We start from the raw sequence: 15437 nt of genomic DNA, 5'->3' as shown, positions 1-15437 counted from the left end.
ATTGTATAGCTGAAATTGAAAATGGTCGGTAATGGAGTGAGCTTCAATCCAAGACCAATTCTGAATCTAAATTACTTGCTTCTTTCAATAGCATCGACAGAGGAGAGCTTTATGCACCTTGTACCTAATCAACCCTTACTGTGACCCTAAATTCAGCAGTCTTCAGAGATTAATAATAAAATCCTCAGTTCAAACAATTATTTGCCCTGAACAAGTTGCCCATTTCTTATGCTGAGAATGAAAGAATGTGACATTATTTTTTAAAAGCTCTGCATGTTGTGGCCCACCATTTATTTTTGATCTCTGACCCCCCCGCTGAAGCATGATTGCAAATCCTACATGCTTGCTTGAATATTTTTTGGAGGGTGGGGGGGAATTGAGAGGAGATTTCTTTGTTAGCGTTTTAACATGCCTCTTCTCATTCCATATCCCCTTACGACTGTGGTTTTCACAAAATAAATGAGATACATCCTAGCAATATATGTATTACTAAAGTTTTTAATACAGGTCTTTAATGATCATGGAAAGCATGACCTAATTCTGGCTTTGTATAAAACTATTTGTAATCTCTAGAAAATAAACTCTGGGAAAAATCAACTATATCTCTACTTTTTCAAATAAAAAATATCAAATTCAGGGAATGTCTTCCTGAGACTCAAACCATAAATTTTTTAATGAAATGTTTTCCTCACTCAATCCCATTGGGCATTATAGCCCTTGAGAGATTAGCTGAGCAATATCATTCTTTTACTCATATTTACAGTGAAAAAATATTCCTTCACATTCAGGGCCACAAGGTTGTGGGATTTTTTTTTTTTTTGTATTTTGTGTTTTCAACTTCGTTTTGTCCAGTTAGTATTCATTAGTGTGGTTACAATGATAGACAGAAAGGCTCAATCTCTGCTTTTTATAATGTTTGGGTTGGAGGAAATATCTGAATCAAAAAGGTAAAGGAAACATTTGGACACCCGAAATGGATGGTTTCTTAGATTGATCAGTAAGAGTCACTTCTACGTCCGGGAACCTGCTGGGGGAGGGAAGAGACCCATGGTACGTTGCTGCCCTAGAAATTCTGCCTGACATTTGACATGGTCGACATTTCCTCTGGCTGGCTGCTTTTGGAGGGAAACCCTCCCTAAGGACTGCCCTGGTTGACAAAATGAGTGTTTCCAGGAGAGTCTCATGCCTCTTGAATGCACTTTTTAATGCCCGACAGCAATAATGGCCATCTAAGTATTGATTATATAATATGTCTGCTGAGGTGGCAACTACGTTATTGTTGCAAGAGGCCAAGAGGCTAAGAAACTAGGTTATCTATGAACTGTCTCAGCCATTGAGCATTTTCTTGAGCAAAGGTCAATATACAAAGCTATCTTTGGACCTTATTATACCTTATTCTATGATTTCAATTGACAGATAATACAACGAGATGGCCAGCATGTTCCAAGTCCTTTGAAAACAGCCTCAAGTTTATCATGGCATAGGCATAATTTGTTCATCACCACAAGGGGACAGTAGTCTTATGGAGGTCTGATTCACGAGGAAGACTAGGAATGGCCCAGGCTGTTGCTCTATGAGGGCACCCTGATGCTAATTAGCAGCAGTGAATTGGTTAAGTAGACTTTGAAAGGCAGTCAGGAAATAATTTAATATTTTTTCTTTCATCCAAAAAAATACAATGGATGGTATATAGTAAGTCTGCTGCGTATAGTAACAGCAATAAGGGCACTGAGCTTTTATTATACACTGAATTACATCCCCTGTGTGGGGACACTAGACAGCCTATCATGTATTAAGAATTCAGCTGAGATCACAAGCTTGCCTCACCTAAACCTTCTGTGATGTGATGAGAATGACTTTTGGTTACTGTACATCAAAGAGGGTCTAGCAGGCTAAACAGTGATTGATCCATTCTCCTCTTTCAAGCCCTCTCTTCAAAAATAGCTTTAAAGCAATCATCTAATAAGTGTCAGAATAGAAGACAGAAAATGTTAGTACAAGCACTAGGCATATATCTACACCAGCTAAATTTCTGCAAGATGTTCAATGACTGAACAAGGTTTTTAGAGCAAATGCTATCATCTCATAAGAGGCAAGAAGTACCAAGTGGACTGCCATTGACATGGAAACTAGGCTGAGACTTAAAATGATTCAAGGCGAGATACTGTGATTTGCTCGACTAGCAGAGAATTCTATTAAGAAAATTTGTGAATAATTTTATTTATGCACAAAATCTGCTAAAGGGGTTACCTTCTTGCTTATGCACACAAAAGCAATAGTATCTTCACAATATTTATTCACAAAACTGCATTGATTGTTTCTTTCAATGAAAGCTGAGTTAAATGGACCAACCATGTGAGTGTTCCAGCATGGGGATCATTAGAGCTATTCACAAGTACTGTGATTCTCTTCCTCTTCCCTCAGGTCAGATCTGGCTACATGATTTTCTCTGGACAATTAAACGTGAGACAAAGTAACCTGAATAACATGTGGATGGGAGCTTTAAGAGCTAGTAGAGGATTTGCCACATCCTTGTTTCTCTGTCTTGATGACTCAGAAAGCTTGAGTCAATATGGAGCCTCTTTCAGTTTCTGAGTCATTAATGTAAAACCTCTCTGCTGACCTGCACTGGACAAGTAGCACAAACAAGAAATAAATCTGTTCTATGTTAAGCCACTGAGATCTTTGGAGCTGTTTGCTACCACACCATAACCCAGCCTATCCAGACAGATACATAAGAGCTAAGTAACTTAAGAGCTCCATTAGGTCTCTGAATAATGAAAAATGGTGTAGAGTGGGGCATCGTTATGGATCATATGCTTTCTTTTGTCCAGGCAACAAAGATTTATTAAGTGCATACTATGTGCCAGACAAGGTGCACATGAGGATAACAAATAACTGGAGAGTGTGGTTTGATGTGTTACCTTTTGTCACCTCTTTGCTAAATCCCCAAGGAGTAGATGAGTAATAAAGCTTGAAGTTTTCACTACTTTAAGATAACTAATCAAGAGAAAAATAATCTAAGATTAGTGGTGTTTTGACATCCTTTTGAATGAATGGCATTTTTCAGAGGACAGTTTATTGGAGAAAAATGATTTTGGCAAATCCTGAGATTTCTTACATTGTCCAAAAATCTGTAATTGTTAACCCTGACAGTCCAGTCATTTATAACCACATCAGGCATTTCCTAGGCTTGTTCAGGCTGTGCTCTCTACCTTGAGCACTCTTAGCCTCTTCTCATCTTTCAAAGATCAGCTCATGTGTCGTCCTTTACATGAAATTTTCCTTTCTCTGCCTCTCCACAGCATCAGGTGAAAGTGAAACTGAAAGCTGCTCAGCCGTGTCTGATTCTTTGAATTCTCTAGGACGGAATACTGGGGTGGGTAGCCTTTCCCTTCTCTAGGGGATCTTCCCAACCCAGGGATTGAACCCAGGTCTCTCACATTGCAGGCGAGATTCTTTACCAGCTGAGTCATAAATGAAGCCCAAAAATACTGGAGAGGGTAACCTATCTCTTCTCCAGCAGATCTTCCCAACCCAGGAATCAAACCAGGGTCTCCTGCATTGCAGGCAGATTCTGTACCAACTGAGCTATCAGCATCGGGTACCTATCTCTGAATTGAAAGTGTTAGTGGCTCAGTCGTGTCTGACTCTTTGTGACCCCATGGACTTCTACAGGCAGGAATACAGGAGTGGGTAGTCATTCCCTTCTCCAGGGGATCTTCCTGACCCAGGGATTGAACCCAGGTCTCCTACATTGCAGGCAGATTCTTTACTATCTGAGCCACCTACTTAGCATTTATTTCAGTCTGCATTATGTTATGATTATTGTTTACATGATAACTTTCTGCTGCAAGATTCACTACCCCCCACATTAAGGCTGTGCATTCATTATAAGTAAAGGACTTTTTATTCTGTTTTATGTATCTCCAAACTGACTCCCCTGTCTACCACTTGGTTCATGTTAATTGATATTTTAATTGATTTGAGAGATGTGTTTGGGTGGATCATGGATTTCTTAAAACAGATAGCAACTGCCCTGATTTGGAATATTGAAGAAACAAAGAAACCCTTTCAGCTGATACTTTTGGCTACTAGGGGGAATTAGTTCTGTCTTGGCCAAGGACCAAAGCCTGCCTCCTGAACACCCATCACACTTAGCTAATTTCCATTCTCCCCAGGGACCAAGACAGAAAGACAAAAGAAGAGGGAAGTAGGCATTTCAGAAGAGTTACCCACCCACAAAGAGCTAGTTGAAAGGGAGAAATGAAGAGGGGAGGAGGAAACTGGTGTTAAAAAAAATTACCAAATGAATGTAGAATTTAAATTGCATTTCATTATCCATCTTCTCTGCACCATACCAATAACTCTCTAGACTTGCTCTCTCTCCCCGGGATGAGTCCCCGATTGCTCAGAGATTGCTGCTACTGGAGCAGAGATCAGAAACCTTCAGTGTTTGTGCCAAAAATACCAAGCCACTACATTCAGTCCTTCTCTCTCCTTACCATTTCTTCTTCCTCACTCGACCCCAGCATTTACCAGCCAGGACACCACTATTCCCTTGATACTTGACCTGATGAGTACTAAATATGAGAGATGAGCAAGTGGTTTTTCTCTCCTGATTTATCCACCACACAGGCAGTTTCTAACCTTTCATTCTTCAGCAAGGTAGAGAAAAAATGACTTTGGCTTCAAGCAGATGGAAGATGTAATCCTAGTTTAAAAATGTGCCTCAAATACCTTAGAATGTTAACCATTTAGCCTATTTCCTCATCGTGTGAAATAGAGTTAAGTACATCTATATAAAGTGATTGTTAATATGGATGGGTGAGATATGATTGTAGGCACATAGTGATCAGTAAATATCTTACTATTGTTATTACTAGTAAATATTTCTCCATGATTTTTCTCCTCTCCATGATCTTTCCACTGTGATGATCTTGATTGTATCCTAATGATCCCATGTCTAATATCATGCAGTCTCTTCTAAGTCATCTTCCTAAAACTAGAGATCAGAGCATGACACCTTCACAGAAGACCATTCCATGTCTCTAAAACTTTTAAAAATTTTCCAACTTTCCAGTCATTCTTAGGGATTTATAAGGAAAAAAATCTTAACATAGTATAGCACAGGAAGGCTGAAGCAATCTGGCATCTATATCCAGTCTCATTGCCCATCATTCCCCTCGTTGAAACAGTGAGAGTCTGTTTCTCTATAGAATCCCAAAGAATCACACCTCCAAGGGTCCATGTAATAGTGCCCTCACATCTTGAGAATGGGCTTGGCTGTGTGACTTGCTTTGGCTACTAGAATATCAGCACATGTGACTCAAGTAGAAACTTGATAAGTGTTTATGCACTGGAGCTTCCCCTCTTGAAACTCTGCTGGCACCATTTGAAGAAGTACAGCCCAGTCTTTTGGGAGTGAATGACTTCTCGGCAAGAGGAGCTTAGTTAGCCCAGATTTTCCAGCTGAGTCCAGCCCAAGCCAAGCCTCCAGAAAAATAAGCTGCATTTGTGCATGCAGCCAAAGCTTCAGAACATCCATCCAGCCAACCCACGCAATTGTGAAGAATTTTAAACGTTGTTTAAAGCCATGTTTCGGAGTAGTTTGTTACACAGCAATAGATAACTGATACACAATGCCTTTATCTCCAAAATAATGAATAACTACAGTTCAATGAAAATGTTATTTTTTGTCACACACCCACTTTTTGTGCTTGTAATGCCCTATACCCTTGTCTATTACCCTTTGTATCCCGGTGAAGGCTGGTATATACTAAGTGTTTGATAAAGTTTCAATGAACACACTTAAAATGTCAAAATATGCCACAAAACCTCCAAAGGTCTACACTAGATTCACCATTGTTCTGATGGGATCTTACATAGAAATGCATCCATGTTGCTGCTTTTGTGAAAGGAAATACTAGTTTATATGCAACCATACACTTATATATCTGCTACTACAGAATATGTCTTAGCTTCAAAAAAGATTTAATTTTTTAAAAAAGAAATTTAGTTTTAATAAAAAGGAGACAAATTCTTTCACTACTTAGATAGCAACTTTAAAATTATATGCCATCAGACATTGCTTGTACTTGGGAAAATCAGGGTAATATTTGAGAGATGAATTCTGGTGCATGTATTAAGAGCCACAAAATGTATATAGGGCTCCTTTGATACACTAATTCCATTTATGGAAACGTAACTCATAGGAATAATACAAAATACAGAAAAATATGCACAAGAACCCTGAGCATGCACTGTTTGTTTTGAAAAGTATAAATAAATTAGATTCTGATCACCAGAGCTTGGCTCAGTCACTTTTGGTGCATCCATTCAGTGAAACATCATGTGGCCATTTAATAGCTATGAAGTCTGTCATGAAAAATACAGAAGAGCAAATATTAAAAGAAAAAATAAGATACATAATAATTGTATGCACCCAAAGATGACAACAGTATAAAAATATAAATGTGAAAATAGTTGTAGGAAATTATGGATCCCTTCCTCCTCCACACCAGATTTTCTATAATCTTGTAACATTATAATTTAAGTAGAAATTAAAAAAAAATAATAAATTATATCTCTAATTCTGTAAAATATAGTATTATAGAAGTAATTTTGATGCTGAGCTTTTAATTTAATTCTCTACCTGAGAATGATCCCTCATAGTAATTGCTATTACTTTACAGAATCCAGGAATCATGGTGTTCCACCATCTGGTTTATGCCATCTCTTTAATCAATATTTATGAATATACTTCACAGGAGTTTTGTGAGTCACTGTACCTTATAGAATTTTTAAATGGAATCATTTTGTGAATATTACTGACACTCCTGCGTTTGTGAAAATTATTAATACTTATTGCCTTTTGCATGGGTCAATTTATATTGGGAAGGTTTCCTCAAGACAGTGGGAACATTCTTTGCCAGGATGGATTTGCATATTCCATTTAAAGAGCTGCATTTTAGAGAGAGATCCCCTAGCCCCAGATACATCCCCAAAGAAAATCAATGAAGCATGACTCATGATAAGGGCCCAGTGACTTCAACTCTTCCTGCAGGTTGGAAGATCTCCAAAATTTCTATCTCAGCTGTTAGGACTTCCAAAAGGTCCAATCACAGACTTCTAGATATATTTCTACTGGCATGATCTGCTTTCACTGAAACTCAATACAACTAAAGTGGCCCCAACTGATTCTTCTCCTGACTTCCATGTTTCTCACGTAAGTCACTTAAACTCTCCAATTAGAAAATTAATGAGTTTTCTCTCTCCTTCATACATACATATGAAACCAGTAAGGCCAGTCAGTTTTAATAATGCTTCTCAGATCAAAATCCTTCTCTTTGCTTTTCCTTGTCTTCATGGTTGTTTAGGTTTCATCACTCTACCAAAAGTCTCCTAATTAATCTGTCTTCCTCTACTCTTCTTCTCTATCTAATCCCACTATTATATGAATATATCTTGAGTGGTCATATGCAACTCCCCAGGACACTAAAAAAATTTCAGTACTTTTCTCATTACCAGCTGGGCTAAATCAGGTGCAGCATTCAAAGCTCTCTGTCATTTAGAGCCAGTCTACTGTACTAGCTTCTTTCTCTCAAGGCTGCCACATTACACAACTCTGAGGGCACCCTTTACACTGCAGAGTACGTAGGTTACACCATACGATGTAACCTTACACCACAGCGGGACTGCTGCTTCTTGGAAGCATGTGAATCGTGGCTCTGTAACCCTTTTCTCTCCTATACCACCCAGCCAAAACCCATTCTCGAAAAGGCCTTTTGGCATCTGCACCTTTAGACCATCTCACCTAGCAAGTCTTGCCCACTCTTTAATATCCCTTCTCCTGGAAATCTTGCTTGGTTTCCTCAACCCTTTTCCTCTCCTCTGGTATCACTCTAATTACAGTTGTTAACTGCATGTACTGAGATAGGTCAGAATTGGACAGAGTAATTTTTAGTTGTTCCTCATTTCAGCACTGTCTCTATGACCTTGGAGAAGTTACTTCTCTACGCCTCATCTGCCTGTAGACAGAGATACCTGTACCCATTCCCACAGAGCATAGGGAAGATTAAACGATATCATGAATGTCATGTAACACTTTTAGCATGGTTCCCAGCACATGATAAACGCTCTGCATATGTTAATTGTGGTGGTGGAGGTGGCAGCTACTGCTGAGGGGACAGTTGTAGGTTTTATTTATTCTATTAGCTGAGAAAGTAGAGCCTGGGGAGATGGGTTTTATGCCAGGCTCTGCCATGCAAAAGCTGTGAAGCCTTGAACAAGCTCTCTTTACCCTGCTGAACCTTGTTTTCCTTTCCAATAAAATGACCAAATGACACAATGGAAAAGAAAATGCTTTGCAGACTAGCAGACTATATAAATGTAAGGTGGCAATGGGAGCAGGTTGGCAGGGTTTTCATTCATCTCTTATCCCCCTCTGGACCTTGCACTCAGTGTGGGTAAGTACATTCAGTGTACTACTGTACAACCTATTAAATATTTGAGGAAAATTTTGTGAGTCCAAAGGGTTGTGGAACATGGTTGTTAATGTATGTTCAGGGTTTCAAGAGATTTCAGAGGTTATTTGCTTCAATGCCCCATCTCACTATCACCTAAAGTCATACCCAGGGTCATAAAGAAATTAAGCAGTTGAACTCAGATCTGTATCTAATTTTTCAGGTTTTTCTTCCCATCATTCTTGGCTAACTCCCTGGATTAAGATCTCTTTGATGAAAAAGGGAATACATTTCAATGTCATTAGTTTTATTTTAACCCAAATCTTAGCAACCTAGTTAAGGAAATTCATGGAAAGTTTTCTTAAATACAGTAGAAAAATTAGAAATAATGACTACTGGAATTTAGCACTGTTCTGCTCTTCAATGTTTTTTTTCCTTCTACATGGAACAACAGTCATTGTAGCTTTGGGTCTGAGTCCTCTTGAGAAGAGAAAGGTGTGGCTAGTGACTGACATAGAGCAAACAACTGGGGCCAGACACCTGGGACTTGACTTCTCTAAGCCTCATCTGCCTGTCAGTGGAGATAATAGTACCCAATATAATTCAGTGTAATGTGTACCCACTGAATTCTATTGAATTCACATTATATTGAATCATAATATATTGAATCTTTTGCCAATGTTTAAAAATTGGGAGATGTCACATTTTAAAAGAATCCAGATTTTTCTGGAAAACCTCAGCAATGGTGAGCTCATATTCCCATTCCCTTTTGATAAAGCAGACACTGTCCTGTGTGCCACGGTAGTGGTCACTGACCTAGACAGTAGTCAATTGCCATCTATTGGTCATGTTCAAAGTCTTAAAAATCCTCACTCACATTGCTTGCTTACATGACTTGCTTAGCCTCATTAGGTGTTAAGAGCTTACACCTTTGGCTTTAGTCAGTATCACAGCGCCTGCCCACACTAAAGAGGAAAAAAAGATGAAAGGGAGAGAAATTTTAAGTTAGTAGTAATAATAGTTACTGAGCTGTTGCCATGGGTGTGCACTACGCTCTTTTACATACCCTCACTACGTACTCTGTGCATGAAGAACTAGTCTTATCACCATTTTCTAGCCAAGACTATGGTTTTATATGTTAGGTAACTTGTCCAAGGCTACAGTTCATGAATGTTTATAATTTGGATATTTCTGCCTCCAAAGCCTATCATTGGAACTGCTACACAGCTTTTGTACTCTTTCTTAACATATAAATGATGAAATCAGCACCATAATATACTTTCTTCATCTCTCAGAAAAAGCAAATATTGATTAACTACACTCAAGCAATTTTAAATTAGGCAGTCAGTCTTGAAGTGCTCCAAATCTTGCCTATTTGTGTTCGTGCAGTGGTGGGCTGGCATTAATAATACGCCTGGGTAAATTCTCGCAGCATTTGGTAGTTTGAAACATCCAACATACAGGTGGGAGGATGTGTATAGCAAAGTAACAGAAAATCTCTTTCTTTTCTTTCCAATTGAACTTATTGTGACATGTAGGGAATTCATTCTGAAAGATGGTGGGTTTCTTAAATGGTGGCTAATTCTGATGCATCTGCAAACACTTGACTCCTTGGGTACCCAGGCTCCTTCTGCAGTTATCTATGCAGAAGGGGACATTATCGCTGAATTAGAGGAATTAGAAGCAACCCACACTCTCTGTGTCATATGCTCAGGCCCCCTTGCAGAACGGAAAGGCTTTTTTGCACTCTTTCCAGTAATAGCTCCTATGTCTTAATCAAATACATTTCTCCCTGTTTCAGTTTTTTTCTAGCAACCTTTCATGTTTTTTCTTTGTAGTTCTGCCCTGTGAATTTTGGGGGTGGGATGGGAATTCTTATCTAAACCAAATCTCTATCCCTCCCCCCCACCGTTATTAAGCAGCATTATAATAGCAGATCTTATTGGCTGTTCCACATTGTGCTGAAGCCACGCAAGGCCTTATCTAATTGTTTATATAAAGGGCTATGTATGGAGAAACCCTGAGCTCATCTGGTGAGGCTGCAGTGGAATAGAAAGTTGCCTCATTCAAGGGATAACCACGGTATCAGAAGGATTGCTGCTTTGTTTTTAAGTGAATGTCTTGCAAAAACAAGTGCCCACAACCAAGGCACAGGAACATTTATTAAACCTATTTATTGCACATTTCATTACCATAAACCTTCTAGGGAGTCATAGCCTAAGCAGCAGCTTGGCCACATGGGGACAAATGATCAGTTAAGTCTAGTTGGAGACAATTTTATAGATTTTAAATTGTTTTTCTCCTAGTGGGAAGAGTGTGTTCTTATGGCTAATGTAGACATTTGAATTCAATCAGAAATTGCATTCCTAAGAACATCCTGGATTACATTGTATGTTAGGATATCAGACTGCATATTAATGTCTTCTTAAGTGTCCAGTTCACTGGTTTGTGCCCTTTTCATTTGACAGCTGCTACGAGAAGCTCCTTTCCGAAGCAACTCTCTAGAAATGTGATTTCTGGGGTGCTGAAATCCACTCTCAAATCCCCACCCAAGAATATGCTACCCTCAAATTTTCCTCCAGGCTGAGAATTCCCATCATTAGTCACTGCTCTGAGAATGGAACTTTGTCCCTGAGAGAAGGTCCACAAATCTGCCACTGTAAAATTGATACATTGAAGACGCCTCTGGTCTTACCATCAGTTAGTCCATCTCCATACCTAGGCAGATATTTGGAATGGTCTTACATCTCTTTGCCCCTTCTCCACTTACTTCTCAAAATCAAAGGTCTGGCTTAAATATTACATTCCCCTTAAAAATCATCCCTAACTGTCCCAGCCAAAGCACTGCCTACCCATATTAATGCCTTTGGTGCATATTTATGCCTTCACTTATTCATCATTAAATGTAGACTAGGAGCTTAGAAAAATGGTGAGAACAGAAAAATAAACATGGGCATTTACCCTTGGGTCATGTCTTCCAGGGAAGCTCTTCCCAAAGTAATAAATATCCCAAGGTGGGGTATATGTAATGATTTTAGATTATGAATTGATTATTTTTTAAATTTCAATTATTACATATTTACATTTACATTTACTGTCTAATTACATTTACCATCTAAATGATCCTGGTTTTTCAGTCATGGAGTGATATAAAGGTGTTTTAACAATAAATGTATTTAACTAAAAAGCATTAACGGAAAGCTTTTTAAAATTATAACACAGGCAATACATAGATGTAGGGGAAAAAAACAAAAGCAAAAAGCCATGAAGTACCGAGCAATTATAGGCATGAGAAGAATCATTAAGGGAATATGTGAAAAGCAAAAATTTAGAAAGTTGTTTTAGGAAAAGCAGTTTGATAAAGACTGTGATAATGTTATATAAAGATATTAATACCTCTGGAGGAGCCTATCGAGGTATCATCAGCTTGGGATGGAGCATCAGAGCCAAACAGCTTGTTTACTGCTCATGTGATCCCCCATATCTGATCATGTTTGGGTGTGGATCTCTTTTCCTTTGAGACCATGTAAGGTGGCCCTGAGGGAAGGATTCACTCTGCAGCCTTATCCCTCCACACAGTAGTGCATGGTGTGAACTAATCATTGTTCCTATAGCTAATATCTAAGGAGAGGTATTATTTTTCAAGGATCTAGCAGATAAAATAGAAATGTATATGTATGTCAGACTTGTCATGTTACTACTTCCAGATTCATAATCTTTTGTTTTTGAAGTATACTTGACCTCCAGCACCATGTTAATTCCATTTGCACAACTTAGTGATTTGATTTTTCTATACATTACAAAATGATCATCACAGTAACTTTAGTTACCACCAGATTTACAATCTTGGTATCTTTTAATCAGTAATCAGAATGCATTCATTTTTTATAATGTGTCCTGGCAAGTGAGCTAAAGATCTTGGGATACACCTTTCCAAAAGAGATTCTGTTTAAGAATAACCAAAGTCTGGCAAAATAGGGCTCTGTGTATGGGGCAAGGGCTACCTATAAATCCTAAAACTCAATATTTACAAGATGACGAGACCTCCATAAAACAGATGAGCTGGAGACCTGAATAACTGCACCTCCTTTGGCTCTTTCCTTTCTGATTTCTACTGCTTCTGCCCTCTGGAGTGTCCATGGAAGGCATATCCCCTGGAAAATAGCAAAATGTCTGAGAAGAGCCCAAGATTGGGTGTCACACACCCTGAATTTGAGTCCTAGGTCTGCCCTTTTGAGCTGTATGACCTCAAACATGTTACTTAGACTCTTTATGTTTTTTCATCAGTAAAATGAGCTTCATAGCACCTTATCCTTGCAAGATTTGCTCTGAGAATCTGAGATAAAGAATATAAAGCACTTGGCATATATCATAAGAATCATTTTGTAATTATTATTGTATGAAGGAAAATCTCTCTGAAAACAGTGTTATGACATTAAGTGGTAGAAACACCCCTAATATCCAAAGTTCAAGATAAGCCAGCTGGTAAGAAGGAAAGAGAAGTCGATAAAGCAGTGAAGGAGCTGTCAGATCCTTTCACAGCAGCTGAGATATTGTTAGAAATGGGGAATCTCAGGCCCCACCCCATATCCACTGACTCAGAATCTGCATTTTAACAGGATCCCCAGGTAATAGGCTTGCACATTAGAATGGGAGAAGCACTGTTGTCAGATACTTCCTCTGCTCACATTTGTTGTTCAGTTGCTCAGTCATGTCCAGCTCTTTGCAGCCCCATGGACTGCAGCACACCAGGCTTCCCTGTCGTTCACTATCTCCTACAGTTCCTTCCTTTTTTACAGACGAGAGGATCTTGTCAGGCAAATGCAGTCACAAATTTCTTTTCTTTAAGCAGCTCAAAAATAATGATAATAACAAAAGGAGTAATGGTAAACATCATGTGTGTGCACTTGACATATATTAATTTAACACCCATGAAAGAACTGGCAATGGATACTGTTACCATTCCCATTTTACAGTTGAGAAAACCAAGGCACAAAGAAGTTCTTTACTAGGGGTTATATAGTAACTGCAAGTTCTGGGATGACAACCCAGGAATTTTGGCTCTAGAGTCCTTGCTGTCAACCACATTGATTCCATTGATCCAAGCAATGACGCACTTGCCTCTTCCCTCGAGGCAAATATTATTCCCCTAAACTTCCGTGAATCTACAAGCAAATCTAGGAGTGTAGGTTCACCAGTTTTAGTATTTCCCCGCTGCTTCTGTCCGAGTTCAGAGCTGAATTTCTTCTTCCTAGACTTAGGTAGTAGCTTCCTCAGCTGACTTGCCTGTGGTCTTTCTCCCACTCTAGGCTGTTCAAATATTATAGTCACAGATATCTTTCTAAAGGACAGCTCTGATCACCTGTTCCCATGTCAAAACTTCAAAAGCTTCCCAATTTCAACATAACCCACCTGCCTCTACTCAAGATTCCAGTTTATGCTTTGATCCCACCTTTCCAAAATTATTTCCATCCCCCCAACACATGCGCACTCATGGAATGACCCAGGTGCATGCTCATTTTTGGAGGTCACACCTTTGCCTGTCTCTAAAATGCCATTTCCCACATTCCACCTGTCTGAGACAACTTTAGTCCCATGTAGGTATTATATTCTCAAGAGGCTTTTTTACATGTGTAGAGCCAAGAGTCATCTTTCTCTCCCCTCTTTTCCTGTTCAAATTTGTGACTGGCTCTTGGAGACATCTTGTATTAATATTGGGCAGGTGCCCTTTACAAGGCTAGTTAAATGTTCTTTGAGTTAAAATATTGACTGTAAGTAATGAATTCTACTCAATCTACTTTCAAACTTGACTTCCTGAGACACATATATCCAGGTTTCTCTGTGGAGTATGTGGCATTTAGTCAATTATATGATAGTATATAAGGGGAGGAGATAGTGGCATTTAAGCAATTATATGAATATCAGGGGAGGAGATAGAAGTTCCCCTTCACCCTGCAGCGGATCACTCTGAGAAACCTGATTCAGTCATTGATTTTCAACAAACTTGAAAAGCCATGAATCTTGCATGAATTGCAGTGAATAGCTTCATGGTGTCCTACTCCATTCATCTATTCTCCCATTTTACCTCTTTGTCTTACACACATACATATGTTTTTAAGCATTTGTTGTTGTTCAGTTGCTCAGTTGTGTCCAATTCTTTGTGACCCCATGGACTACTATCTCCTGGAGATTGCTCAAATTCATGTCATTGAATATTTCCAATGAATATTCAGGGTTGATTTCCACTAGAATTGACTGGTTTGATCTTCTTGCAGTCCAAGGGATCCTCAAGAGTCTTCTCCAGCACCACAGTTCAAAAGCATCAATTCTTTGGCACTCAGCTTTCTTTATAGTCCAACTCTCACAATCCATACATGACTACTGGAAAAACCATAGCTTTGACTTGAGCTCTATCATTTTCCAAAGAAGTTCATTTTCTAAAAAATGTGCATACCTTTGATGTGACAGCTTACCTGTAGTAATCCTAAGAAATTATCATGGTTGTTCAACTGCTCAGTTGTGTCCAACTCTTTTTGACCCCATAGACTGCAGCATGCCAGGCTTCCCTATCCTTTACCATTTCCCAGATCTTGCTCAAACTCATATATCATGGATACATGCGAAGATTATGATACAATATGATCTATGATACATGCAAAGATGGTGATATAAACCATTACAGGGTGGTTTATGTTACCAAAAATTCCACATTAATTTAAATGTCCAAAATGGTAGTGATTTAAAAAATCATAGTATGTTCTACCCATGCTTTAGGGTAGAACTTTAGGGAATAGTGATATTTACTATTTACTTTAGGGAAAGTGATACTGAAAATATTTTGTGGGAACAGGTTCATAATATATTTTTAACTGAACAAAATGTGTATGAAAAAATAGAGAACCTGGAAATAGTCCCACACAAATATGTCCAACTGATTTGTGACAAAGATGCAAAAGTAATTCAATAAAGGAA

General features: G+C 38.7%; 1 long non-coding RNA gene across 1 annotated transcript in view; it reads left to right on the top strand.

Annotated features, from left to right (window-relative positions):
- LOC129643831 (uncharacterized) overlaps positions 1 to 12857 on the top strand; it is a 323785-nt gene extending 310928 nt beyond the window's left edge. The window contains exon 3 of the long non-coding RNA XR_008710529.1: positions 10934 to 12857. This is a non-coding gene — a long non-coding RNA (uncharacterized LOC129643831). The remainder of the gene's footprint in view (positions 1 to 10933) is intronic.
- The last annotated feature ends 2580 nt before the right edge of the window (positions 12858 to 15437 follow it).

This window comes from Bubalus kerabau, chromosome 2, assembly GCF_029407905.1.
Source record: "Bubalus kerabau isolate K-KA32 ecotype Philippines breed swamp buffalo chromosome 2, PCC_UOA_SB_1v2, whole genome shotgun sequence".
Lineage (NCBI taxonomy): Eukaryota > Metazoa > Chordata > Mammalia > Artiodactyla > Bovidae > Bubalus > Bubalus kerabau.
Note: the sequence above shows the minus strand (reverse complement) of the source record. Positions and strands in the feature narration are given on the sequence as shown.